General features: G+C 45.2%; 1 non-coding gene across 1 annotated transcript; it reads right to left on the bottom strand.

Moving 5' to 3' along the window:
* Window positions 1-796: 796 nt before the first annotated feature.
* Window positions 797-901, bottom strand: LOC112438180 (U6 spliceosomal RNA). The gene has a single exon (XR_003026658.1). It is a non-coding gene; the product is annotated as a U6 spliceosomal RNA (small nuclear RNA).
* Window positions 902-25,693: the final 24,792 nt, after the last annotated feature.

The raw sequence follows: 25,693 nt of genomic DNA, 5'->3' as shown, positions 1-25,693 counted from the left end.
CCATTCCCTTCTAGAAGCATGAAACAGTGAGGGACAGGTGTTCTCCCCAAAAGATGCTTTTGGTGGCAAACTCTTTAAAAACAATCCTCTCCCAATTCACCCACCCCCACGCAAAGTTCACTCTGTTATCATAGGAAGAAAAGTATTGTGAATACAGCACAAGCTGTGTTGTTGGACAGAGGTGAACTTGAACCCAGCTCCACAGCCACAGAAAGTCCGTTCACCTCTGCTGCACTAGTCATTTGTTAAAAGTGTACTGGGATGTTGCAAGAGTTATAGAAAGCCATACATTCATGTATGCACCCACATATATGTGTTCAGTTTTTATATAAACGGGATCATATGGTGCGCCCTCTTTTGCAAATGGATTTTTTTTTTCACTTATTGTTTCTTGGTTATCTTAGTATGCGTCTTAAGAATGCACGCTTTAAGGCCAGGTGCGGTGGCTCATGCCTGTAATCCCAGCACTTTGGGAGGCCAAAGTGGGCAGACCAAGAGGTCAGGAGTACGAGACCATCCTGGCCAACGTGGTGAAACCCTGTCTCTACTAACAACACAAAAATTAGCTGGGCATGGTGGTGGGTGCCTGTAATCCCAGCTACTCAGGAGGCTGAGGCAGGAGAATTGCTTGAACTCAGGAGGCAGAGGTTGCACTGAGCCGAGATCACGCCACTGCACTCCAGCCTGGATGACAGAGCGAGACTCCGTCTCAAAAAAAAAAAGAAGAAGAAGAATGCAGGCTTTAGAGACAGATCACGTGGTTTAAATCTCAGGTCTGCGACATGCTGGCTGGACAAATGTCCTAACATGCTTCACAAATTTGCATGTCTTCCTTGCACAGGGACCATGCTAATCATCTGTATATCATTTCAATTATAGTGTATGAGCATGACAAATGTCCTAACGTCCTAATCCCACCTTTCCTCGGTGTTCACATCTGTTAAATGGGAATATTAATCGTGTGCAGGTGTACCTGAAAGGATTAAATGATGGAATGCAGGGAGAGTGCCAACTCCTATTTAGGGCTTGGTAGATGCTGACTAATATTATTCCAAAAATTTGCTTTGGTTGTTTTCAGATATTGTACGGTATTTCAGAGCGTGCTTAACCTTCATCCTGTTTGTGGATATTCAGGGCTTTTCTGTATTTACTATAGAACTGCATGTCAAATTGGGGAATGCAGGTTCCACTTGAAATTGATCGCAGCCATTATTGCTCAGAAATTGAGTGGTTACAAAGGCAGGAAATATACAGGAGGAAGGTTTGTTTTGTCAGTATAATGTTGATGTTTTACAGTAAGAAAGTGCTCATGGAACTGCTCGTGAAAGAGAGAAAAAGAAAAAGGTAGAGAAAGAAAAAAAGAAGGAAGAGGGGGAAAAGAAAAAGATATAAAGGGTGGTAAATGGAGTGTCAGATGCCAGGCACAAGATCTTGAACATATGAGGCCCCCTCTCAGAATGGTGGCAGTTACAATATCACCATCCCCTCCTAAAAGTCATGATCCCAGGCCAGGAGCAGTGGCTTACGCCTGTAATCCTAACAATTTGGGAGGCCAAGGTGGGAGGATCACCAGAGGTCAGGAGTTCAAGACCAGTCTGGCCAACAAGGTGAAACCCCGTCTCTACTAAAAATACAAAAAATTAGCCAGGCATGGTGGCAGGCGCCTGCAATCCCAGCTACTTGGGAGGCTGAGGCAGAAGAATTGCTTGAACCCGGGAGGCAGAGGTTGCAGTGAGCTGAGATCGTGCCATTGCACTCCAGCCTGGGCAATAAGAGCGAAACTCTGTAAAAAAAAAAAAAAAGTCACGATCCCAAAGTTATATGGAGTTTCACCAATCCAAGACCGTGAAAAAAATCTTTCAGGCTCACTGTTCTGAGGCAATAATAAAGGACGGCAGCATGTGTGCATGTCTGTGTGTTTATGTGCATGCACATGTGCACGTGTGCATCTTTGCGTGTAATTGTGTGTAGATGTGTGTGAGCCTGTGTGTATCTCTATGCATGCCTGTGTATTTGTATATGCATGTTTGAGGGTGTGCATCGTGCATATATATGGACTTTTCTGCAAAGTGATTTTTTTTCATTGATTGCTTCTTGGGTATTTTAGGATGGGACTTACTCTGTGTGTCAGTGTCTGCATGTACGTGTGTATGGATGTGTATCCTCATGTACGTGTACACATCTCTGTGTGTGTGTGTGCATACACATATGTGCATGTGTTTCCTCTTTGGTCGACGAGAATCCCAGTAAATGAGATGATGAATAATGGGTGCAAAATAGTTTTGAAAACTGCCCATTCTATACATATGTAGCTAAGGAGAGTTGACATTCATGTCCAGGATGCAAAGCAATCCTGATTGATCCCCCTCTCCACCTTCCACTTTCCCTTTGCTTCCCTTAAATTCTCTAATTGTCATCTCCATCCACACAAAGAGCAGTGGATCCCGTAGCATATAACCTTCCCTGACTTAGTCATTTGAGAAAGCCAAGGTTTCTGGTTGATGGAAGATCGCCTCTAATTACCATCTTAAAAATTATGTTTGGGATGAAAATCTCTGTAAAATGCACGATGCTCTTTGATAGTTTGGGCAGCAGCCCTTGAACTAAATCTCAGAGCTATCATTATGAGCATGATTTATTTTCCAGTGAGAAATGAAAGGCTCTGTACAATGCAAAGGGGTCTCCCCCTTTGCCCCTTCACAAAATGGCCCTAGACCGCTCAGTTTTTGCCATTAGTGAGGCTACTTTCAAATAATCCTACCTATTTCTGATGCCCATGAAGACACCACCAGCCACCTTTATCGGCCTTTATTACCTGCAGCTTTTCCTTCTCCCTTTTTATTTGTTGAATTCAATTTGTAGACAGGAAGATCAGCTAACCACCTTTGTTAGTACCGTGTGCAAACCAAGAATAGCTAGGCTCTAAGTGAGATCCAAGGGCTGCAGATTAGCATAAAGGATTTAAAACATTAGGATCCTTGCTCTTATTGGTTGTTGGGTGGACAGTAAAAGTTCTGATTCACCAAATTAAAGGAGCTGCACCGGCTGAACCAGGGCTCTGTCTATATTCCAGGTATTGTGCTAAGCATAGGGGCTCAGGGATGTCAGAGGCTTTCTGGATATGACATCCGAGCATTCGAGAGGGGTGACTTTGTGGGGGTGGGGGTTGATGTTCCTGAATAAAACACGGTCTCGGCACTTGAGATTTGGATCCATTTGGCAGTACCAAACATTTATGCTCACACAGTAGATACACAAGTATAGATGTCAACACTCAGAAAGAAACACCCACACTCATATATCAGGCAGTGCATTCTGAGGGCTAAGCAGGGAGTGTGGCAGCTGTGCACCTGAGGCATTTAGGTGCGTTGGGGCAGGACAGGAAGGCCCCTGCCTACTTTTCCATCCATCCTCTTCTATTTCAGGGGAGCATTTCATGGCAACAGACTAGGGAGAGTGACAGGAGACCTGGAATCTAGCCTCTGTACCCCAAATGACTCTTACGTGATTGTGACTTTGAGTATGGCCCTTCTCCTCTCTGGGCCTTAATTCCTCCACTTTAAAATGATGAAATTGGACCAGATGATATCTGAAGCACACTTGAGTTTAAAACACTCCTTGAATCTGATTCTAATAACGTGATTGATAATAATAAGCATCAGGTATTGGGTGTTTACCACATTCTATTTCTTCCTCATTTAGCCCAATAAAGTCGATGCTACTTTCCCAGTTTACATGTGAGAAAACTGAGGCTACAAACAATTAAGAGTCCTGCCCTAAGTCATGCAGCTAATTAGTGTCAGAGCTGCAATCTGGACCCAGGCAATCTGGCCCCAGAGTCCATGCTCTTAATCACCGATGGGCTGTGCTCCTGACAGCCTGTAAATTCACCGATCTGGAGTCCTGCAAGAAGGGTTACTTCCTGTCCCCCCTCTGTGATTCCCCATGCCTTCGTTTGGGTCTTTGTTAGTAACATCTCACAAGGGTTGAGAGAGAGGGAAGAGGAGAACCAGGGTCTCCGATGCCTTGGAACTCGAGGCAGGCTGGCACCCTGAGGTCCCCGGGCACTGTTTCTCTGCACGTTCATCTGGCGCCGGCGGGCAGATGGGTATGCTGGCCAGTCCTGTCAGCCTGCCAGCTGGCCCAGAGCACCCGGTGGCTGGCACCTCGGCCACTCGGATGGGCTGCCGGCCCGCCTCCCACAGGCACGCAGCTGGCAGTGAGGAGCAGATGGGCCGGCCGGCCGGGCCGTTGGCTCTCCGTTACGCTGCCAGCTGGCTCCGCTGCACTTGGTGTCTTGGCACCTCTGGGCTGGCGTCGGTGGGCAGGAGGGCTGACATGTTGGCTTCCTATAGACGGGCAGCTGGCACAGGCAGCAAAGAGGAGGGTTCCTCACCCCCTCCTGGCTGCTCTCTTAAATGGCCAGGGGTCATGGTCAATGGGAACTGAAGCCAGAATCCACCCCGCTGTGACCCTGAGGAGTTTGCTGTGAGAGCGAGCTTCCTCTCCCACGCCTCCTAGGATCTGCATTGATTTGCACAAGCTCTGGCCTCCCCAGGACCTGACACCTTCCTGCCCCTGACTCCCAGCGCTCTAGCCTCCTTCACCTGGCAGGGAAGGATTGTCCCCCGGCAGGGACCCCCAGCTCCTGCCAGCTTCTCTCTGTCTCCCTTGAAGTTGGCTCGCCAGTCCTTTTTCAGCTTGTCTAATTCAAAGGCTCAGCTTCTGTGAGTGCTGGAGAACTGGACTCAGCAAAGGCTGGAATCCTGATGAGATGCTCCATGAAAGCCCAGGAGTCCTGGTTCCAGTCCTTGCACGTTCTCATGGGTGCTGTGAGAACATGTGCTTCCCTCTTCAGGCCTTGGTTTCTCTATCACTTCTTTCTTATTACTCATGAATTCTTATTACTAATGAATAGTTCAGAATAAAATAAAATCCTGCCTTGAGGTTTCTAGATAAACCGTAATATGTTCATGACCCCTGACATTCTAGGTGCAAGCTTATGCATTTGGATGGTGTTACCTGTTGAATTGTGTCCCCAAAATGATGTTGAAATCCTAACCTCCCAAACTTGAGAATGGGACCTTATTTGGAAATAGGATCTTTGCCGATGAACAAACTAAGATAAGGTCATGGGGTATATCCTTATCAAAAGGGGGAATTTGGACACAGACATACATAGAACAAAGACGATGGAAAGATACAGGGAGAAAACAGCCATCTACAAGCCAAGGACCCGTGGGACCACAGGCAGATAAGAGAGAGGCTTGGAACATATGCTGTCTTACAGCCTTCAGAAGGAGCCCGCCCTGCCCATACCTTGATCTCTAACTTCTGGCCTCCAAGCCTGTAAACAAATAAATTTCCCTTTTCTCAGCCCCCTTGTCTACAGCACCCTGTCATGGTATCCCTGGAAGACCAACACAGGTGAGCATGCCACTTTCTGGGGGATGGTTCACACATTTCATCAGGTCATCATGGGGGCTCATGACCCACCCCACCTCAAATTACAACCATTAATGTCGGTCCCAATCCTACATGGGCTTCCCACGAGGTAACATAATAGCTGCCCTGGCCGGGCGCAGTGGCTCACGCCTATAATGCCAGCACTTTGGGAGGCCAAGGCGGGTGGGTCACTTGAGGTAAGGAGTTCAAGACCAGCCTGGCTGACATGGTGAAACTCCATCTCTACTAAAAATACAAACTATTAGCCAGGCGTGGTTGTGCACACCTGCAATCCCGGCTACTCGGGAGGCTGAGACAGGAGAATCACTTGAACCCAGAAGGCGAAGGTTGCAGTGAGCCAAGATCATGTCATTGCACTGCAGCCTGGGTGACAGAGTGAGATTTCATCTAAAAAACAACAACAGCGACAACAAAAAAAGCTGCCCTGAATCCTTCAGGCAGCTGAGTTCAGGTGCATTTTACCTGCTGCTGAGAGCATCCTGAACCACCAACCCTATTCAGGGACAGTTATTTCAGGGGCTGACTCTACTCATGGACACAAAATGGCTGCAGAAGCCCCACCATCACCCCCAGATCCAATCACACTTAGAGATACATTCTGAAACCCTGCATAATAAAGTATAAAGCACAGAAATGCATATAGCAGCATGGTTTGGCTATCCAGGAGATGCTTTATTCAGACAAACTGAACCCATTACCCATGATTTCAGATTTAAAGGAAGTAAAGATCAGCTCACTTTCCATATCTAGCTTTGGATGTGATATCAGAAGACCTGGGGTCTAGCCCGCACCCCCTTATTTTCTAGCTTTAGAGACTAATTCTGTAGAGCCTTCAACTGGAAAGCAAATAAAAATATGGATCAAGTGACTTCAAGTGTGGTGGCTCACGCCTGTAATCCCAGCACTTTGGGAGGCCAAGGCAGGCAGATCACAAGGTCAGGAGATCGAGACCATCCTGGCTAACACAGTGAAACCCCATCTCTACTAAAAATACAAAAAAAATAGCCGGGTGTGGTGGCGGGCACCTGTAGTCTCAGCTACTCGGGAGGCTGAGGCAGGAGAATGGCGTGAACCTGGGAGGTGGAGCTTGCAGCGAGCCAAGATTGCGCCACAGCACTCCAGCCTGGGCGACAGAGCGAGACTCTTTCTCAAAAAAAAAAAAAAAAATTAATATCATGTCATCTTTTAATTCCACTTCTGGGAATCAATCTGAAGATGTGTATCAAATTATGGAAAAAGTTTTATTTAAGAAGGTGCTTATTGAAGCAGTTGGTTTGTAAATTTAAAAAACAAAAAAAGTGAAACAACTGCCCTGGATGGGGTTGGTGGTTTAGGACACTCTCAGCTGCAAGCAACAGGCATCTTAACTCAGCTGCCTGAAGGGGTCAGGACATCCACTATCTTACCTTATGAGAAGCCCAGAGTGAGAGTGCACTGAGAAGGTGCCTGCAGTTGTCCTTTTGTACATGTTAGCTTTATTGCCTGGGCTCACTTTCCTCATGGACATAAAATGGCTGCAGAGATCCCAGCATCACACCCAGATCCAGCCACATTTAGAGAAAGAATGGGGACATTGCCTCATGAACGCCTCTTTGTAAAAGCCAAACAAAGTTTCCCAGGGGCCCCCAGCAAACTTTCCTTTATATCTCATGGCCTGTGATCGTGCCATATGTCCAGGTCTTAACCAACCTTGAGAAGATAAATAAAGTGGCTGTAATTGGATTGGTCAGTCAGGGCCTGCTCTCTGAGACTGGAGGCAGGGCTGACTCCAGGACACAGATGGTGGACTTGGACTCTCTGAGGAGGAGGGAAATGGGTGTAGGAGCTCAATGTCTAGCAGGCAGTCAACAGGATGGTGTGGTAGTCACTGGTTGTAGGTCAGTTACAATTAAAAAGTTAAGATTATGTTAAAATTAAATGGCAAAAATAAATAGGTGATGAAGATTGAGATGTACATGGCAAGGGTTATCATCAATGGAGAAATGCATTCTTGGAAATCGGTAAGACCAGCACTCCAGTATGATTGGCAAATATGAGCATATCAGTGGAATATTAATATCCACTAGCCCATGAGAAAAGTACACTGATATCACTAATAATCAATATATTTTGCTTACAAAACTGGCCAGGTTCATAGAATCTGATTTTTTGAGGAAACAGGCACTCAATAGCATTAATGATGGATACACAAATGGGAACAGAAAGTTGGCCTTGATGTCATGCCTGTTTATTTTTTTAATTAAGGTGAAATTCACATAACATAAAATTAACCATTTTAAGGTGAATAATTTCAACAGCATTCTGTACATTTATGATACCATACTACCATCACCTCTACCTAGTTCCAAAGCATTCTCATCACCCTAAAAGAAAACCTATACCCCTTAAGCAGTCACTCCCATTACCCCTCCCCACAGCCACTGGCAACCACTAATCCACTTTCTGTCTTTGTGGATTCACCTATTCTGGATATATCATACAAATGATGGATCATGTGATCTTTTATGTCTGGCTTCTTTCACTTAGCGTTGTGTCTTCCAGGTACATCCATGTTGTAACATGCATCAGTTCTTCACCCCTTTTCACAACTGAGTAATGTTCCATTGCATGTGCCTGCTTTTTGACCCACCAATTGCACATCTGGAAACTTATCCCAAGAAAATGATCATGAAATTGTGCAGAGAACAGCTACCAGGATCTTTCTGAACCCATCATTTCGAAGGCCACAAGATGAGACTTGGGAAAGTAATTATGATTAGTCTATATATGACAGGATATAAGGAAGACAGCATCCATTATATTACAGCAGAATATTTCACAATACCAGAAAGTACTTACAATTGCTTTGCAGCCTTTTGGCTAAGATCAAGTATTGAAACTACTTGTGGCATGGTGATATTTCTGTTAAAAGCGTATTATAAAACCTTGTGTTCTGTATGACCCCCTTGTCAGTCATTGCTTCTGTTATAAAGAGCATTTGTGAGGTATGGAACATCTACTGTGCACCAGGCACTGTTCAAGATGCTGAATAGAAAGCAGTATTTAAATAGACAGAATTGCTGATTTGGGGTAGCATGCAACATTATCGTGTGTGTAACTTTGGTGGGGGCTGACGAATGGGCAATAGGGGGTCCCCTGGGGGAAGGAAGGAGGTGATATCCACGTACTTTGAGAGTCTAAATGTATAAGTAGAAAAAAGTATGGGTGGTAGATTATAAGTAATCTTTATTCCTTTCTTTTTATGTGCTTGTAATGTCCACATATTTTTCAGTAAAGATGTGTGTTATTTTTATAATCAGAAAAAAGAAAGCTGACTTGTAACTGGTAGGCTTATTAAGAACTAGCTATATTACAACACCAAAATGAATAGAATTGAAATGTAAATTAAATTGCAGAACTTAAATATTGTAGACCCTATGCTTATAATCATATATATGTGTGTGTATATGTATATATACACACGTGTATATATGTATATGTACACGTGTGTATATGTATATATACACACGTGTATATATGTATATGTACACGTGTGTATATGTATATATACACACGTGTATATATGTATATGTACACGTGTGTATATGTATATATACACACGTGTGTATATGTATATGTACACGTGTGTATATGTGTATGTACACGTGTGTATATATGTGTATGTACACGTGTGTATATATGTGTATATACACGTGTGTATATATGTGTATGTACACGTGTGTATGTGTATGTACACGTGTGTATATATGTGTATGTACACGTGTGTATATATGTGTATGTACACGTGTGTATATATGTGTATGTACACGTGTGTATGTATACATACACACATATGTATATACATATACGTACACTTACACATATATATATAAAGCTATGTAAAGACCCAGTTTCTTTATATCATAATTGACACATAGTGCGTATTCAATAAATTCTTGTTGAATGAATGGATTATTTGTCCCTTTACTTCCTATTTTTTTTTATTTTCCACATTTTCCTCAGGATCATGTGGTTCCTTTTTTTTGAGACAAAACATCAACCTATTATTGTTTTATTTTTAAATTTTGGTCATATAATACATTTGCAAGGTAAATAAACTTTAGCGTAAGGAGCTAAACAAGACCAGGTTTACACGGTGTCTTCTGCCTCATCGTAGGCCTTCTAGAAATGTTTGTCCCTTTCTTTCTCCCTGGAGGCCTCTAAAAAAGATCCCGTTTACAAGAGAAAAATTGACTCCTCTGCAACTGTTTCTCTCCTGCACATCTGTGATATAAATCACAGCCTTCCTGAAGAGCATCTTCAGAGCTCATAGACTCTCAGAGTTGGGGGGAACCTTGAAGATCCCAAATCCTTTCTCACTCCACCCCAATACACAGATGAGGAAACTGAGGCCCATAGAGGGAAAGTGACCTGCCCAAGGTCACACAGGAGACAGTGACAGAGCTGGAATGGGAACCCACTCCTTACTTCTTACAGTTTACTTCCTCCATTGTACTGGCAGCTGCCTCTGCCAATTTTAGCATAAAGTATGCTCATGGTGTTGGGAGGCTTCCTGCTTCTCGGGACTGAGTGTGTTAGGCTTTTTGGAGGCCTTGGTTTCCCTACACAAACCCACCCTTCCACTGGAGGATGCCTCCATCCTTGCAAAGAGACAAGGTCCAGCTTCAAGAAGGGAATCTCTAAAAGGCTCCCGTTCTGCCTTTGCAGTTACTGCAAAACTCTGACCATGAAGGCCAAAAGAGACATGTCTACAAATGCATTTGACGTTTCCTGAGGGCCTCCCCTGGGCCAGTTCCTGTGCTGGGCTTCAGGGATGCAGAGACAGGCACAAACCCTCCTCTGCTAGTGGAGGAGAAAGACACATGAACAGATGACACATAACATGATGGAGCAAAATCCCAAGTCCCAGGGAGACCAGTCTCAGGAGAGGGGCTGATGGTGTTTTAGGGCAAACCTGGATAGAAGCTTCTATGAAGGCAATGACCTTAGCAGCAAGTTCTTGAAGTAGAAACACCTAAATCAGAGTTCAGAGATGGGACTATTGAGGCCAGGGAAACCATTGACGTTGTAAACAAGACGGTGAGAATGTGCATTGTTTTCCTTGGGAAAGGGTGTGCAATTTCCCATCTGGTTGGTAAAATGGATTTTAGTCTCTGCTCCTCCACAGGGATTTTAAGAAGCACTGTCTTACTGGATAAGGAGGCATTTTAAGTTACAGCAACAGTGTGTCCAGTGACAAGGGATGCAATGTTATGTGGCATGTTGGAAAAACAGAGTCCTTGAGGACGGGGCTCCTGGATGGTGGCAGCAAAGCATGGGAATAGATGGGGCCTATATCAAGAACCTCACACTAGGAAAGGTTTTACCAGGTAGATGCATCAGGAAGCTTTCTTGAGTCCTCTGTTGATTTCAGAGACAGTCTTTTGCATTTCATCCTCTGCTTTAAACCGCTGATTGCTTAAGATTTCCTAGAGCCCTGTGGTCCCCACCCGGCCCTGGATCAGATTAAGAGCCCCCCTCTTCTGCAAAACTGGCAATGCTAGCATCCCATATTGCAGAGGAGGAAACTGAGGCTCAGAGCAGAGGATGTGGATTGCCCAAAGTCACACGGTTGGAGCAGATCCGGGTGCATCTGCTGTCTGCCTCCCTGGGCTACCTTCTACACAACCTTGAGAGCACCTGCCCACAGCCCACAGCCCACAGCCAAGCCCTGCCAGAGAGACCCAAGGAAGGGGCTGTCCACACCCTCCCTCTCTTCTGCCCACCTCTGCATCCTTACAACTCCCCAGCCATGTATAAAACATTCCTAGAAACCACTTGTTTCTCATGCATTTTCCATGAGGTTGGGCCCAAGTTAAAACATATAAAATAAAAATATCAAGAAGCCCTTTAAAAAAAAAGAAAGAAAGAAAGGGCCATGTTTCATAAAATACCAAGAGACCAATTTCTGCACTTGCCCTGCTCCCCTGGCCGGTCACCCAGGGTTGTTCATTCTCTCCTCCCTTCTCTTGCCTGCTTTTCTCTCTTCTATCAACCTTTCCTCTTTCCGTTTCAACTTCACCTTTTCCATTTTATTTTTCTCTCTTCTTTTTCTCTTTTCTGGGCCCCTTTCCCCATCCATTTACCTTGCTCTCAAAGCGTTCCTCTGTCTTCATTTCCACCTGTATTTCTCTGGTTTTTCCTGGCTGTTTTCCTATTTCTCTCTGTGTGTGTGTCTCTGATTCTGTTTCTCTGTGTCTTGCTGAGTAAGCATCCTTTGTTTTCTCCTTGCTTGGTTTCTGCCAAGGTTCCTTCTTGCCCCTCCTACACCCATAACAATAGCTAAAGGTAAAAGAAATGACAATGATCCCAAGAGTTGGTGAAGATACAGAGCAACTGAAACCCCAGGCACCGTTGGTGGAAGTGTAAATTGGTGCAACCATTTTGAAAACTGGCAGTTTCTACTAAAGCTACAGGTCTATTTACCCTGTGACCAAATATCCCATTCCTGGGTATATTCCAAGGAGAAATGAGAACTTCTATTACCCCAAAAGCGTAGAGGAGAGTTTCATGCCCACTTGACTCAAAATAGCCCAAACTGGAGAGAGTCCAAATAACCATCCACAGGAAAATGGATAATTGAATTCTAATGTGTTTATGCATTGGAATATTGCATAACAATGATAACAATGAACTACCGTGACACGTAGCAGCATGGATCAGTCCCCAAAACTTTGTTTTTGAGAAAAAGCCTCAACACAAAATAGTATATGCTGTATAATTCCATCTGTTTAAAGTTCAAGAACCGGCAAAATGAATCTATGTGCCTGAAGTCAGAAGAGTGGCCATCTTTGAGGAGGTATGCATTGACTTGGGTGGCACAAGAAATCCTTCTAGGGTGTTGGAAATGTTCTATATATTGATCTGGGTAAAGTACAAACATGGGTAAAATATTCGTCAAGCTACACATAAGATTCGTGCAGCTTACTGTAAGTTATAACCCCATTTAAAAATAAAGAAAAATAATAGTACATAGAATTGCTTATTATAATCATTATGCTAATAATAATTTTGATGATCACAATTGGCAAATAATTTAGACTCAGGGCCCATAAACTCATACATGTTTCCGATCCCACTGATTAAGATGAAGGTGGGCATTTGGGTCCCCATGGCTGAGAACTCATCTTCCTACTAGACTGAGTCGAATCCTCAGATGCCTCAAACTTACCACTGTTACTAGGAGAGCCACACACCCTGGGACCCTTTGGAAAGACCTGCCTTGGAGAGAGAAAAACTGCTCCCATTCCAGGTCTCAGGTCTCACATTTATGGCATCGGTCTGATGCTTCATTATTTTATTTCCTGCTTCATTGGTAACGATCATGATTATGGTATAACTCAACACTTACTTTGATAAGTAAGTAGTTAATTAATAGCATAAAACCCAAACCCAAGTTAACAGGAAGGGGTTGGTCTAGTGGGAAACCTCAAGGAAATTGTTCTGTCTGTAGAGCCATCAGAAAACTATGACAGCCAACAGGGGAGGCTGAAGGAGAACCAAAACTCCAGCCCTGGGACTCTGAAAGGCCTTTATTTATGTTTTTCTTCTTCATTTGAGTCCTCCCAGGAGGGGAGGAAAACACAGAACCCAGCTTTCCTGCTTCAACAGCGTGGGTGTGAGCCCAACACACACAACCCTTGAAGGCAAACTAAAACCCACTTATTTTCATTGAAAGGGAGGAACTAGGGCCAGAGGGACTCAGGCACTATTAGTTAAATAATGGTGCTTAAAAATGCATTGAATTTAGCTGCCTCCCCACCCCTAAAAAATCTGGAATTTTCCTATTGAGTATACTTTTTTCTCTTGCCCATGAATATTAATGCTTTTCTCAGAGAGCTCTACTTCAAAAAAAAAAAAAAAAAAAAAAAACAAGAATAAATTAAATACCTACAGATTTTTCTAATTCCTCTTTTTGGTGACATGCCGTCATTACATCAAATTACTGAGATGGGCCCGCTCTTTTTTTTTTTTTCTTTTTGGGTGAAAATTATGGAATATAAAGTATATGTAAATGGAGCAAAGGAGGAAAAAAAAAACTGTGAAGGAAGAATAGGGGAAGGAAAGGCATTAGGTATTCCGCCGGCGTAGTAGTCAGCCAATTAATCAAGCGGTGGCGAGAGAAAGATGCAGAAAGGATGAGTTCGCCCTTCATGTTGATGGGGCCGGCGCAGGGCAAACGCTACGGCACCTGAGCTCACGGTTAGGCATGCAGAAAGGGATCATGGGAATATCTTCCCGTCTTTGTCTTTCTCGTGAAGGATGGAAAATGTCAAGCTGTTGTTTGGCTGGATTGAGGGGGATGGGGGTGGGGGAGAGTCGAGGAGGATTCGCAGTCTGGTGAGGCAAGGTTTTAACTCTTTGAGGACATCTCTGCCTCCCTCCCTCCCTAGCCCCAGCTCCACCTTCTCCTTCTCCCAGCCCCCCGAGCACATCTGTGGGGAACTCTGCCTGCAAACGGCAAGTGGGAAGGCGCTGATTGATGGTGACATGCAGGCTGGGGCAGCCTGTGTGTGTGTGTGTGTGTGTATGCACGTGCGTGCACGTGTATGTGTGTGCATGTGCACGCATGTGTGTATGTGTGTGTTTGTGTGTGTATTTGTGCATACATATGTTGGGGGCGGTCAAGAGGCATTTTTTCTCTCCCTCATAAGTGTTCTTTGTTCATTCTGGAAATGAGCGGTGCATGACCCCTTCTCTCTCCAGCCCTGTCATGTCCCCTTGGAAGTGAGCAGTGCCTTGAAATCAGAGAGTGGCTGCAAAGACGATGGTTGTAGTAATGAGGCTTTGAGGATACAACCGGGTCTCCCTCTGCATGGCCCTCAGTATGCTAAGCCCACCCAGGAGGGTGGCCTGACAGGTGTCCCCTGGAACGGTCAGAATTCCAGGGTGATTGTAAGGACTGGCCATTCCTAGGGCTGGTGCTCAGAAGAGAATCAGAGTGCAGGGCTTATGACTCACACGGATGATGATCATATGGTAATGTAATAATTAGCCAACTTCACCAGCAATGCCTCGTCCTGATGCCTTTAAATATCCACATCATTTCATTATTTTTAAACTCTGGAAAAACCATGGTCCCAAGGAAAGATATGTCATTAATTCACTCACTGAGAACATGGGTATTTGATTTTCCCCACTTGCCCTTAGAATGGACTTGGTGGGCATTGAGTGGTCTGTTTGGCAGATAAGGATGCTGAGATCAAAGGGCTTCCTTTAGGCCAGTGAGTGGGCTTACAAGGAGCTCAAACCATGTCTCCAGTTCTTACGTCAATCCTTGCTGTCCTTTGGCCAGAGAAGAATGAGCAAAATGAACTACATCCTGTCCCACCACCCTGTCCCAGGACCAGTCCATGACCATTGCCAGCACATCATGTGAGCCCACTGTGAGATCCAATCCGTACACAAAGGTGCTGGTTCTGGATCCAACCCATACAACAAAAATGTGGTCCAGGGACCAGCAGCATCCTCCCACATGAGAGCTTGCTAAGAATGCAGCGTCTCTGGCCTCAGCCCTGCTGAATTGGAGTCTGCCTTTTAACAACATTCCCAGGTGATTTGTGTGTACGCTGAAGTTTGAGAAATACTGTTTTAAGGAAAACTTATGCCCTACACTTACTATGTGAATTCTGGATGAGTCTGATGATCAAAGGCAGCTTCTACTCCATGAAATATGGTACCAGGTAGCATCTGCTGGGACTAAGTGTGAGTGCTGTTTGACTGCTCTTCACCCATCCTGACACATCCTATGAGATGGGCACTGTGGATGTACCCATATTACAGGTGAGGACGCAGAGACATGAAGAGGTGAGGGGACTTGCCAGAGGTGGGACAGCCAACAAGCAGCACAGCCAGAAACGGAACCCAAGCAACTGAGTCCCCTTTCGGGCCAATGATCCTGAAGCTTGAGCATGCATCAGAATCGCCTGAAAAACTCATGGGAGTGTAGATTTCTGAACACCAACCTAAAGATTCTGATTCAGAGGTGGACCTCAAAATGTGCCTTACTAACAAGTTCTCAGGCAGCAATGCCGAGGTTGCAAATACGGGGCCCACGCTTTGAGAACAGCTGCTCACTGGCGGTTCATCACCTGTGTTAAGAAACTAGCTGGTTTTGTGATCAACTCCAACCAGATATGATTGAGATTTGAGTCAGTGCCCCTGCCCTAAAAAGAAAAAGAAAAAAGGTGTATGTATGTGGGTGTGGGGAATGGTGTATGCATAGGGAATCACCAATAACTAAAACACAAAGAGAGCATGGTGGCCCACAGAAGGGAAAATTGCCTTTTGATGATCCCCAGCTTAGTGGCATGAGCTGTCCCCGTGCTCCTCATTGCAATGGCTAATTGAGAGTATATTGCAGCATCATTGCTGTAATAATCCTTTCCATTATTTAACCTGGACAATGCATGGTGTTATAATGAGTTTCCTGCCTCTGGTCATTAAACCAATATTTACAAGGCCCGGCCTGTCCTGGCCGGGTTTGGTGCAGAACACTGGAGACCAGGAAGATAAGGCACTGATCTTCCTGTCTTTCAACAACTCCCAGGTGGCCGGCTACACCCCTCCATTTGGGGCAGGTGGGCGGAAGGGAAGATGTGCATAATTCTGGAAGAAAAAAGGGGGGTCCTGAAAAGAATTCACAGCTGAAGTGACCTGGTAATATTTGAATGTTACTTTCTTGTCGTTGTATGCTCTTTGGAAAAAGTGTATCTGTAAGTGGACTAAAAATACACACAATTTTAAAATACAAAATTGAAAGGGTAACTTCCAAAGTTCTTCCCCCCAAGGATAATCACTTAACATTTGGTGGGGGGCAAATATTGTTTTAGACATCTCCTTCTATTTTCCTCTCTTCCTCCCCATCTGTCTCCTCTCTCCTTCCCTTCTTTCCTTTCCCCTCACCTCCCCTCTCTTCCCTTACTCTCTCTCTCTCTCAGCCTTCCCATCTCTCTCTGCTTGTCTCTTCCTCTCTTTCTTTATCCCTCTTATCCCCTCCCCTCTCCTCCTCTCCCCTCTTCTGTCTTTCTCTTCGCCCCTTTGTCTTCCTCCCTTCCTTTCTCCCTCCTATCCTCTCTTCTCTGTCTGCCTCCCTATCTCCCTCCCATTCTCTCTCCCCCTACCTCTCTTTCTGCTTCTCTCCATCACATACAGGTATATGACTAGATGCAGCTCTGCATATTTGAGAGCAGTGGTGGAAAAAGACTAGAAGTCCATCAGGCAGTCAAGAGCCAGAAGGGTGTCGGGGCAAAGGGATACTATATGGTAAGGAGCATAAAGCGACCTGTGGAATGACAGCCCTAAAGAACTAACCCAAGTGTCGAAGAATGAGGGGATTCTCAGCAGGCGAGTCAGCAGGGCCTGGATCACGGTGTGCAGTTTGCACTTTACCCTAAAAGGAATGGGAAGCCAGGGAAGGTTCTAAGCAGGAGAAAGGCTTGGTCATTTTGCCTTTTAGGGAGACCTCTCTGGTAGCTACTGTTGGGTCAGACTGAAAGGAGAGAAGCCAGAAGCCATGAAGCTGGCTGCATCAGATTCATCACAGCTAAGAAATTTTAAAAGAAAAATGACAGGATGCCAAGGAGGAGGTGTGTTTTGGTGCTGGGCATTTTCCGATCAAGAGAAAATAGAGCCCTGAAAGATATTTTCCTTCTGCAAACTCCAAGGAGGGAAAGAAGAAAGAAAGAAAGAAAGAAAGAAAGAAAGAAAGAAAGAAAGAAAGAAAGAAAGAAAGAAAGAAAGAAAGAGAAAGAGAAAGAAAGGAAGGAAGGAAGGAAAAAAATAATTCCCAAACTCCCCCGTGTTTGTCTCTTTATCTCTATGATATTCAATTTCCTTATCTGTAAAATATATTTAAAATTCTCATTTAGCAAAGTGTTCAAACAGCAAATGGGTGCCCCTGGATTTTGCAAATTATAAAGTTCTTAACCAACAAGCAACCGTGGCTGTTGCTGCTGTCCTGTGGTTGATTGTATTTGTAGCTCTTTACATACTTCACAGAAGTTCTCACCACCTGCCTTATGCTTTCATAATTGTATATCTTTCAGCTTCTGCCTCTAGAGCAGCACTGTTTCTAATAGAACTTTCTGTGATGACGGAAACTTTGCATATCTGAGCTGTCCAATATGGGAGCCACCAGTTTCATGTGGAACCCTTGCAGTGTGACTGATGTGACTGAGAAACCACATTTTACATTTTATTTAACTATAATTAATATACATTTAGATTTAAATAGTCACAAATGTCTACCACATTGGACAGCACAAACCTAGAAAGAAAGACCATTGAAAACATGGACTATGTCTTACTTGCCTTGCAATCCCTGCTTTACAATGGATGGATGGATGGATGGATGGAAGAATGGATGTGTAGATGAGTGAATAGATGAAGGGATATATGAGTGGGTGAGTAGAAGGATGAATGTGTAGATGGGTGAATAGATGGAAGAATGGATGGGGGGAGTAGATGGATGGATACATGAGTGGGTGAGTGGAAGAACGGTTGGGTGGATGGGTGAATGGATGGATAGATAGATAAATAAGTGCATGGAAGGATGGATGGATGGATGGATGGAAGAATGGTTGTGTAGATGGGTGAACAGTTGGATATATATATGAGTGGGTGAGTAGAAGGATGAATGTGTAGATGGGTGAATAGATGGAAGAATGGATGGGGGGTTGATGGATGGATGTGTGAGTGAGTGAGTGAGTGGGTGAGTGGAAGAATGGTTGGGTGGATGGGTGAATGGATGGATAGGTAGATGAATAAATGAATGGAAGGATGGATGGATGAGTGGGTAGGTGGAAGGATGGGAGGATTGGAGGATGGGTGGAAGGGTGGGTGGACGGATATATGTGTGAGTGAATAGAAGGATGGATGGGTACAAGGGGGAATGGATGGATGGATGGATGGTTGGATGGATGGATGGATGGATGGATGGATGGTTATAACAGGTGCTTACTAGCATGGCTGAAAGTGCTCCCAAATCAAACTAAAAACATCTGGTTGATGTCTTCACTCCATCACATACAAGTTGAATGACCTAAAACAAACTATTTTACATATCATAGCCTCAGTTTCCTCATCTGTAAAATAATTCTAATCTCAGAGGGCTGTCCTAAGGGTGAAATGAGATCATTTATGTAATAACACTATACAACATATAACGGACTGTACAAATGTAGGGCATCACTATTATGTTTCATGCCCATTGAGCAATTGAGTAAATGAAGCAGTTGCTCCTGATGGATAGTAGATCCTTGATAAATGTGATAAATGAAGGCAAAAATGAGTAAACCATTAGTTACAATATGAAGAACAAGCCAAGAGAGGGAACCATAGTTTCTAGGAATAAGGTGAGTGATGGATTTTTAGGAAACTGCTCAGGGGGGCAATTGGAGAAAGACATGGGTGAGTCTGGTGGAGAAGGAAGGGTTAAGATTTTGGATTCAGGCAGATCTGTGTTCAAATCCCAGCTTGTCTATTTTGTCAGTCTGTAACTTTGGGCCAATCTCTTCACTAGCTTCTAATTTCTCTCCATAGATACTAATGGTGTTGGGGACAATACTCTACTTCAGAAGACTTCAGAAAAATTACCTGAAATACAGCATGTGTAATTACCTGCCCCATAACAGCCACATAGTAGATGCTCAATGAATGCATTTCCCATAACAGTTCCCCTCCCTGGACATAGATTAAGGGATGGGGAGAATAGCTAAAAGAGAAAGGTCTTCCATGTTTCCAAAGGGTAGTAATAATTAAAATACCACTGCTAATAATGATAACAGCTAGCATGAACTAAACTCCATCTACACGTCTGGTATTTAGCTAAGTTCTTTGTGTATAGTAATTATCTTAATTATTCCATATCCCAACCCTGCAAAGTCAATTCTATTATTATTCCCATTTCGCAGATAAGAAAACTAAGAGCCTGAGAGGTTAGCTAACTTGTCCAGGGTCACACAGGAGCTGAGATGAGAACTCAAGGCACCTGATGCCCCCTGTTGTGTTTTTATAAAGCGTAAAAATAAGATGCACAGCCTCTTAGGGGTTAACTCTACCACAGATAACTTTAATTGAACCCTTCCCACATGTAAGGCATTTAACATACTTTATCTGCAAGCCTCCCACTATCTTGCTGGGGAGGCATTATCAGCCCTGTTTTATAGATGGTAAAACTGAGGCTCAGAGAGGTGAAGTTACTTGCCTAAGGTCACACAGCCAGGAAGCTTCAGATCTTGGATCTGCACTCAAGTTGTAGATTCCAGGGCTGGTGGCTTCACTGCACCACATTTGTGTGGAGAGTAGAAAGGAGAGCACTTTGCAGGTGCCTTTCCCAGGGGGACACATACTTCCCTCCCCTAGTGAGCCCTTCCAACCACGGAGACAGCAGCCCTTGAGTCAAATGGCTTTTGGAGGATGCAATTGCTCTTTTTCCATTCCATCTCCCCCATTGGCTCATAGCTTCCAGTGATCTATTCTTCCTGCAACGTGCCTGTCTTGGTCTTCCATGTGTGCTGGAAGTTTCCAAAATACTCATGTAAAGATGACTTGTTCCTACGTTCAAAGGAGAAACTCCTCCACCCTAATCAACCTGGGAAAGACTGATGAGTTGGAGGCCGGAGACCTGCTTCTGGTCTTGTTCAGGTAGTGTGTGAGCTTCTCTGGGACCCAGTGGCCCCATCTCTAAAATGGGCAGGTTTGTCCTGGAGCTAACCAAGTCCCCTTCCAGCTTTGATTCTCATTGGTCCTGCTTCTCAGATCACTGCCTTCAGGGCTGGACTCTGCAGGACCTAGCTGGTAACACAGGCAGCTGCCTACTTGGGGTGGGTTATCTACCCCAGGGGTATTTATGTTCTCTGCTTTCAAAAAATCCCTCCTTAAAACAGAAACATCCCCAGAAGAGCATAACACCTCCCACCTTGACAGAACAGGTCTAGCCTTTGGGTGGTGGTGGAGGCAAGCAGACTCTTCTGAATAGGAGGGGATGCATCTTGAGGAGTAGCAAATACTGATTTGGGCCTCTCTCTCACTCTGCTCCTACCCACAACCTCACTTGTCCTTATTATTCTTTTCAAGAACAGAAACACCTGACGCTGGATAATTGAGCGCTGGGGAAATTTCTCCCACCTCCCCTAGGTAGTTAGTGATATTGTAGAAAATGTATTGATGTGACATAATGTTGACAATCAGTTCTTAAGTGAAAAAAAAACTACAACTAAAAAAACCAAGTTACAGAGTAATATGTATGGTAGGAGGTTATATTTCAAAGATATATATTATTTATAGATATATATATATATTTATATGTATACATAGAAATTTTATGGGGAAACGTTCCTGGAGCAATACGGCAAACTGTGAATGGTCCCTTTCTCTGGGAGGTAGAAAGAGATTTTTAAGATGTTCTTCCCCCAATTCCATGATGTGTGAGTCAGTGGAGTGGGAATGACATGATAGTTTTCTCACCTCTATGTCCTCGGCATCTGACACAGCACTGACATACAGTGGGTGCATGAGAAATGTTTGTTGAATGGATGGAGAGGAATTTTTCCTGCACATTTTCTATAATGTGCTTGCCTTGTTCTCATAAAGAGAAAGGTAATAAGTGCTTAATTGTTAAGTAAATCTTTTTAAAATGAACAGGAAACTGGTCTAAATGAAGTATCATTATCTATTGGAAGCTTGGACCGAGAATGGGGCTGCAAGATGGAGCCTTGGGGTAGTGAGATGATGCTATTTGCTTTGATGGGCAGAGCCTGGCACGTTTTGGGGCATCAGGGGCCTCTGTGAGAGCACCTGGGCTTAGCCTCAGATGAAGAGGGAGCTGCAGACAGCACATTCACGGGGGCCGCATCCACAGTATATTGGCGCCACACCAGTCTTCCCTGGGCAGGGTAAGACAGCAGTCTCCACACTTCCAGAAGGTCAGGATGGTATGGAAGGCTATCGTCAATCTATCTTGGGTCACTGGCACTAAGGAAGCCCCTTGTAGCAGAATTACTCTCCCCTCCTCTGACCTGCTCTTCAGACCAGGCCTCCAACCCAGCCTCATACCCTGCTTTGCCTGGCTACCTGTCCCAGAAGCCTGTAATGTCCAGGGATAAGACCACGACCTGACCCCCTGGCTAGCTCAGTCCAGACTAGCTCAGGGAAAATGCTCAGGTTTGAGGCCACTAGGCCCATGTTTAAGTTGGGAGCATCATTCCACTACTCTGAGCCTCAGTTTTCTCATCTGTAAAATGAAAATAATGCTATCTTCTTTGTGTGGTTGTTAAGAAGATTAAGGAAATCATGTATGTACCATACTAGCTTTAAGCACAGAGCCCAACATGCACCAACTGGCCAATAATTGGAAGTTTCCACTGTCAGAAAAGGGTATCTGGGTTCAGAACAGATTCCCTGTGTAAGAAATGGGGTGTTATGCCAAATAAAGAGAAGACAGCAGGAATCTTCAGCCATGTATCAGTTAAGTACTGCTGCATAACAAATAATCCCACAATTTGGTTGTCCGAAATAACAACTACTCACTATTTCTCATGGTTTCTGGGGATTTAGAATTTGGAAATAGCCCTGCTGGGTGGTGCTGGCTTGGAATCTCTCTTGAGATGGCAGTCAGATGGTGGCCAGAATGGGGATACCTTCAAAGTTTCTTCACTTCCATGCCTGGTGCCTGAGCTGGGCAGATACAACAGCTGGCAGTTGGGACAGTAGGGATCCATGGGCATCTCTGTCTCCATGCCCTCTCGCCACATGGTCTTCCCAGCATGGCAGCTTCAGGGCCACAAACATGTCACATGGCAGCCTCAGGGCCCAAAGATGCGTGTCCTCAGGGAGAGCTGGAGCAGAAACTACAGCACCAATTCAATCTCGCCTTGAGAGTCACCCAGCAACACTCCTACAGTATTTTATTTGTGAGAAACAAGTGGCTCTTTCTCAGGGAATAAAGCTGGTATCCATGCGGGCCGTGGGGTGATGGTGGTGACCCACCCAGGGGACAGAGGAACTGCAGGCTGGAGACTGTGGGCTCTAGCTCCCAGTCACAGCCCCTCCTGACTCAGAGCATTTTCCCCATCTAGAAAGCCAGGGCATGGCCTCGACAGTGTCTTGAAGGCACTGTGCCATTGGGGGTGCTGCAGTGGGGCTGACCTGAGTTTGGGTTCTGGTGCTGCCACTTACTAATTCTGTGACCCTGGAGAAGTCATTTCACCTCTCGGTGCCTCATTGTAAAGGGGGAAAGCAATACCCACTGTGAAGGTGGTGAGTGTCACATGCACGTGAGGTGCACAGCACGTAGGAAGAAGGCTTCTAGTAGTAGGCGTCTTTGCAGCATCTGCATAATTACCAAAAATTGTGGAAGCCTGTGACCAAGGTGGTTGTTTTATTTCACACCTGAGACCTTCACTTTTTATAACCTGGCCAGGTGATAGAGAACTTCTACATTCCCCAGCCACTGTCTCCCTCATTCCCCAACACACACACACACACACACACACACACACTCTCTCTCTCTCTCCCGTTCCTCTCTCACACACATATATGTGCACACATTCTCACATAGACACATGCAGACCCATGTACATACACTCATGTGAATTCATACACACATATACATGTACATGTGTGCACATATGTGCATACTCCCTCTCACACACATGCATATGCACACATGTCCATGCTTGTATACATATGTACATATTCTCTCACAAACACACACTCACATGTACATTGTGCACACATGTACACAATCACACACTTATGTATATTTGTCCACACATGCACACATGTATACACACATGTACACTCTCATAAGAACATGTACACACATATGCACATGGACAACACTTTCACATTCATATATGCATGTACACATGTACACACGCTCCATCTTTCTCATGTACATATACACAACTCTATCCCTGTCACACTCGTGCACACATATCCACACTCTTACGCATACACACACTCTCATACACACGTACACAAATGTACCCACACACTCCATCTCTCACACACATACACACTCTCCCTCCCCTGCATACCCTCTCTTATGTACACATACACATACACACTCATGTACTCTGTGCACACAGTCTCTCATACACACACTTACACACACTCACATGTACACACGTATGTACACCCTTTCACACATATACACTCACATATAAATGAACACATATAGACTCTCTCTTACACTCACGTGCACAAGTACACATACACACATAATCTCACACACACACTTCACACACTCCGGCCTTCCTATCTAGTCAGTGCTGGCAATTTTTTTTTTTCCATCAACCCATCTGCCCTACTCTGCACCCTTCTCCACCCCACTCTCTGCCCTGGAGGTCCACCTGTGCATGCATCAAGGGTTTCTTGTTGTGTTAAGCCAACAGCAAGGGCCAGCAGGAGATGAGAGAAGTAAGGTTGAAGGCTTCCTATGAGGGAAGTCCCTCAAGCAGGCTGGTCCCCACCACTGAGGTCCACAGCTCCTGTCCGCAGGTTCCCATCACTCGCCCTCCCTATCCTGTGGTTCTGGGAACCTCTCACCTCCCTTGCCCCTTTGCGCTTAGAGGTAGTAACAGCTTCCTGCTATGACTAACCCCAGTGCTGCCCCTGCTCTCTGATATCCCTACATCCTGTCCCCACATTTGTAAATAATCCCTTTAATACTACTCTTCAAATTCCCGTCGAAAGATTCCACCTGTTTCCTGCCAGAAGCTTGGCTGCCACATTTTCTCCCTGTGCTCCTGCTTCTAACCTCGCCTTGCAGACAGACTCCCCAAAGAGCCCATATTCCACATCCCCTGCCCTGCCCCAACCCCTTCCATGCCTTTGCATTGCCTCAAAGTCCAAGCACCCTCTCTGGTTCTCTCCCACAAGCCTCCTCCCTACCCCACCCATTCCAGCCACACTGGAATGATCAAGGCTCCCCACCCACCATCATCTTCTTTCTCTCTGACATCTACTGGGCACTTCCTACCTGGCGCATACCATGCATTAGATCTCCCCGGCAACTCTGTAAAGCAGTTGTGATTATTGGCCTCATTTTACAGGCAAGGAAATAGCCTTGGCTTTCCAGCCTCCACACTCACGCATCGAGGTTCCCTCAGGACCAGTGTCCCCCTAGTTCCTCTCAGCTTATCCAGTACCTACCCATCCTTTATGGTTCTGAGACCACCTCCTCCAGAAGCCTTCCCATTCTGGCCTAGCCCCAGGGAACATTCCTTCCCCTGAACTCTAGCCATGCACAGTTGCTTTGCTCCTCTGTGGGGCATCCCTTTGGGGTTGCTGTCAGGAACAGCTGTGGACTGTCCATTTCTCCATACTGTGGTATTGGGTAAGCATAGAAGCCAGGCTGGCATCAGGCAGTGATCAGAGAAGGCCTCCCGGGGGAGGTGATGGAGAAACTGAGAGCTGACCGACCCGCAGTAGACAGTCAGGGAAAGACAAGGGAATAGAGCTGCCTGCAACAGGATCAGCATGTTCAAGGGCCCTGAGGCAGGAGAGGCCATGTCAGTCACACTTATGAGAGTTATCTGTCATTTATCACAACCACCAAGGCCTTCCCTGATCACTGTCTGGCCCCAGCCTGGCATCTGTGCTTACCCAGTGCCACTGTGTGGAGAAATTCTGTCTCCTCTTCTCTAGGAGACACTTGGCAATGTCTGGAGATATTTCAGATTATTACGAGTGTGTGTATTGGGGTAGGGGTGCTACTGGCATGTAAGAGTTGAGGGCAACGATGCCGTTAAGCATCCCACAATGCACAAGACAGCCCCCGCCACAAAGAATCACCCAGCCCAAATGTCAATAGTGCCAAGGTTGAGAAACTCCAGTATACCAGCAGCATTAGCATTGCCTGGGAACTTGTTAAAAATGCAAACTATCTGGCCCCACTCCAGATCTGTTGAATCAGAAACTCTGAGGGGTAGAAGTCCTTGTTGTAACAAGCCCTCCAGGGGGTTCTGAGTCTTGCTCCAGTGTGAGAATCACTGGTAGAGCCAGAGCAGTGGTCCTCAGCCCTGACTGCTCATTGGAATCACCTGGGAGTTTCCACAGCACACAGCAACGAGCCTCTATCCCAGGTATCCACTTTAATTAGTCCAGGAGCCCAGGCATGGACATTTTTTGAAAGTTTCTAGTTGTCTGTAATAGGCAGCCAGTGGTGAAAACTACCAAGCTA

This window comes from Pan paniscus, chromosome 23 (assembly GCF_029289425.2).
Source record: "Pan paniscus chromosome 23, NHGRI_mPanPan1-v2.0_pri, whole genome shotgun sequence".
Lineage (NCBI taxonomy): Eukaryota > Metazoa > Chordata > Mammalia > Primates > Hominidae > Pan > Pan paniscus.
This window is presented reverse-complemented; position numbering and strand designations above follow the sequence as displayed.